Here is a 3707-nt window from a genome sequence, read left to right as displayed (position 1 = left end):
TAACATAGCCGTCTTAAAAGCGAGCAGCTTCAAGGCAATGTTATCAATGGGTTCGAAAGGAGAGCACGTTCAGAACTACGGACAACTCCCAAGGCGGGACCAGTGGATTCGATACTGGGTGTAGCCTACATGCCCCTCTCATAAATCGACAGATGAGAGGGTGTTGGCCAATCGTACCGTGTTAAGACCAACATGACATGCCGAGATAGCGGACAGATAAACCTTAACTGCAGAGAAGGCTCTGCCCTTATCCAGAAGGTCCTGTAGGAAGCACAGCACATCCGAAACTGAACACAAGAAAGGAACAATGTTTCTATCTGCACACCATCCCTCAAACCCTCTCCATTTGAGATTATATAAAGAACGTGTCGAGGCAGCCCTCGCATTCTGAATTGTCTCTATCACTTTCGGAGGTATTCAGATTTAGCCTCTCACGGGCCAGGCTCAGAGAGCTAGTTTCTGAGGGGAGGGGTGAAATATTTCCCCCCGTGCTTGTGAGAGGAGATCCCTGCGTGCTGGTAACAGCCATGGCTGGTCGTAGAGCAGTTGCGCAATCTCCGCAACCCACAGTCTCCCCGGCCAGTATGGTGCGATCAGAATCATTACATGTTTGTATTGCCGAACCCTCCGTAGTGTCGACTCGATCAACGGAGGGAACGTGTACAGTAACACGTCTGGCCACTCATGGGCTAGAGCATCCACACCCAACGGTGCATCGTCACCGGCCAGAGAGAAGAACACGGGATATTGCACGTCTTCGCACGATGCGAAGAGATCTATGGCGGCCCGGCCAAATCTCTGCCACACCATGTGGATCACTTGGGGGTGGAGTCTCCACTCCCCGTACAGAGGATTCCCTCTGGACAGTAAATCTGCTCCCCTGTTCATTATTCCTGGAACATGTGTCGCGCATAATGACAGGAGGGTCCTGCTGCTCCACATTATCAGTTATTTCACTAACAAGTGAAGCTTGTGAGAACGTACTCTTCCCTGCCGATTTATGTAGGCTATCACCGTTGTATTGTCCGTCCTGACCAATACATGATGATTATTGAGAAAATGCACAAAATGTTAGAGCTAGTAACACTGTCAGTAGTTCTAGAAAATTTGTGCTTCTTTTTAAGTGCAGGAGACCAAACTTCTCTCACTGTTCTGCCCTCGAACGCCGCCCCGCCAGCCCGTGAGAGATGCATCTGTCATCACCACTTTCCTCAATAAAATAGGACCCAGAGGGCATCCTGTCCTGAGAAAAGAGGGGGCTTTCTAATGACGGAGAGCACTCATGCATTCTGGTGAGACGCGCACTCTGCGGCTGAGACGGCTCTTGGGGCGAATGCTCTATGATGCTGTCCAGTTCTGAAAATCCCTCATTCGCAGCAGTCCCAGGGGAACCACTGACACTGCTGAGGCCATCAGACCCAGTAGCCGAAGACACATTCTGAAAGAGACTGATCTCCCTCGTTGGAAAAGGGAGAGGCAGCTGTGAAATGTCTTGATGCGATCCTCTGATAGGAAAGCACGAAACATCACTGAATTCAACCTGAGACCCAAGTAGACTATTTCCTGTGCAGGAATTAGACAACTCTCCGTCTGGTTTATCTTGAAACCTAATCTCTCCAGATGCGTCACTAGTGTGTACGTATCGCTCTCTGCTTGCCGCGGGGATGGCGCGCAGATGAGCAGGTCGTCCAGATATGATGAAACTCTGACCCCTCCGTTCCTTAACGGCGTCAGAGCCGCTTCCACAAATTTGCTGAAAACCCTGGGAGCCAAAGCAAGGCCAAATGGTATTTACCTGTGAGCAGGAAAAATATCTCTGTGAAAATATGCGTCCTGGAGGTCGACTGAGGTGAACCAATCTCCCTGACGAATACTCTGACACAACATTCTGAGCGACAGCATTTTGAATTTGTATTTTCTGAGGTGTTTGTTGAGGACCCGTAAATCCAAAATGGGATGGAGACCTCCCCCTCTTTTGGGAATCACAAAATACTGGGAGTAAAAACCTATGTGGCTTTCTCTCGTTGGAATCACTCTTATCACTCCTTTTCTCATTAAAGAGGATATTTCTTCCTCTAAAACCTGAGCTGCTTCCCCTTGGGCCACTGAGATTATCACTCCATTGAACACAGGAGGTTTTACAGCGAATTGAAGTCTGTATCCCCTGTCTATCGTGGTTAAAACCCAGGGATGAACTGCGCATGCACGCCAGTTCGCTGCCTGAGCTGCGAGTGGGCCTTTCCCATCTTTGCTCACTAGCGGTGTTGCAGCACACTCTAGTGGCGAAGGAGGGGAATACCGCTCCAGTGAAGGAGTTAGATTAATCTTTATTTGTGATTGTTTTAATTTTTTGTGATATTTCTTTATTTTTATCCCACTCTGCGCCCTCAGCCCTTGGCCTGGATGTTGCAGAGAAAACTTTATTTGTGATGGGATGCTTATGAACTTTTGTCCTTCCTCCCTCAGAACAAACCTCGTAGGTGGAGGGAGAGACAATTCTTTGGGGGTCACCAGAGGAACATGGGCCATTTCCCCGCACACATTGGACTTTGAACTGACCACACGAGCCCATTTCACATTTAAATTCCTTCTCCTTTTCCCCGCGGGAGGGAGAATGGAATCGTTCTGAAGGGATGGGACAGAGAAACCCTGAGTGCTGTCTCCAAACCCTTCCTGATGCCAAGCTGACGTCTCAGGTCGACCGCCTCTTTTTCTTTCCCTGAGGGGTTGCCGACCGGTGTTTTGCTGCTGCGGCTGCGAAAGACTGTTTTGGTCTCACGAAACCGGGCTTAGACTGAGGGCCCACGTTTCCCAGCTGTTGCGGTGGAGCCGGACGGGAAGGTTGATAGTCAGAATGACCCCCTCTCCCTGAAGGTCTGAAGTTCGGTCGGCTCGGGTGATGAGGCCGAGCTGCCGGTCTTCTGGGGAGACAAACCTCGAATGCCTCTCCCTCTTTTTTCAGCATCGCTGTTACCGTCGCCCCGAACATGGCCTTTGGATCAATAGGGGCATCCAAAAACTCCGCCTGACAAACCCAGCCATAGTGATCTCTCTCCCACAACCGCTAAGCCCATACTCCGACCGCAGCTTTGAACTGCTCTGCGGGACGTGCGCACGCAGGTTTAAATCTGTGATGACACGTATCTCCTCCCAGAGTGCTGGGTTGGGAGATCCGGAGTCCAGCTGACGCCCCATTATCCTCAAATAACTCTGCTTGATAGGCAGTAAAGAGGGACGTCGCGTTCAAAGCACGAACAGCCAGTGCAGATGATTTATAGATCTTTTGAAAAACAGAGGCGACGAAGCATTCTGTTTTCCCTGGCAGCGAGGCTCCGGTTGCAGAGAGCGCAGCCCTGCAACTTGGGTGCAAATGATTAGCCACCGAAGATTTGACCGGGGGAGGATCCACCATCCCCAAATCCTCCATTCCCTGAACATCCAGCCTCGAGAAACCCTTGACGGGCACACGGTGGGAAAAAGGCTTGTCCCAAAACCTCTTCATTTCAGCCACACATGCCGGGATGGCTGGAATAAACTGCCTCGCTGTAGGGAGACGTGACGGAAGTCTCTTTCCATCATACAAATCTCTTTCAGCCCCCTGACCTGCCGGTTGGGATGGCCAGTCGATCAACAGTTTAGCCGCAGCCCTTCGACAGACCTCGAGTAGATCGGTGTCCGTCTGCACAGGGGAGGGTGAACTCACATCC

General features: G+C 50.8%; 1 pseudogene; it reads right to left on the bottom strand.

Moving 5' to 3' along the window:
* Positions 1-423: 423 nt before the first annotated feature.
* LOC107731612 (uncharacterized) overlaps positions 424-3707 on the bottom strand; it is a 5420-nt pseudogene continuing 2136 nt past the window's right edge.

This window comes from Sinocyclocheilus rhinocerous, unplaced genomic scaffold, assembly GCF_001515625.1.
Source record: "Sinocyclocheilus rhinocerous isolate Xijiao unplaced genomic scaffold, SAMN03320098_v1.1 scaffold4808, whole genome shotgun sequence".
In the NCBI taxonomy this organism is placed as follows: domain Eukaryota; kingdom Metazoa; phylum Chordata; class Actinopteri; order Cypriniformes; family Cyprinidae; genus Sinocyclocheilus; species Sinocyclocheilus rhinocerous.
The sequence above is the reverse complement of the archived record's forward strand: the minus strand, read 5'-3'. Positions and strand labels throughout refer to the sequence as shown.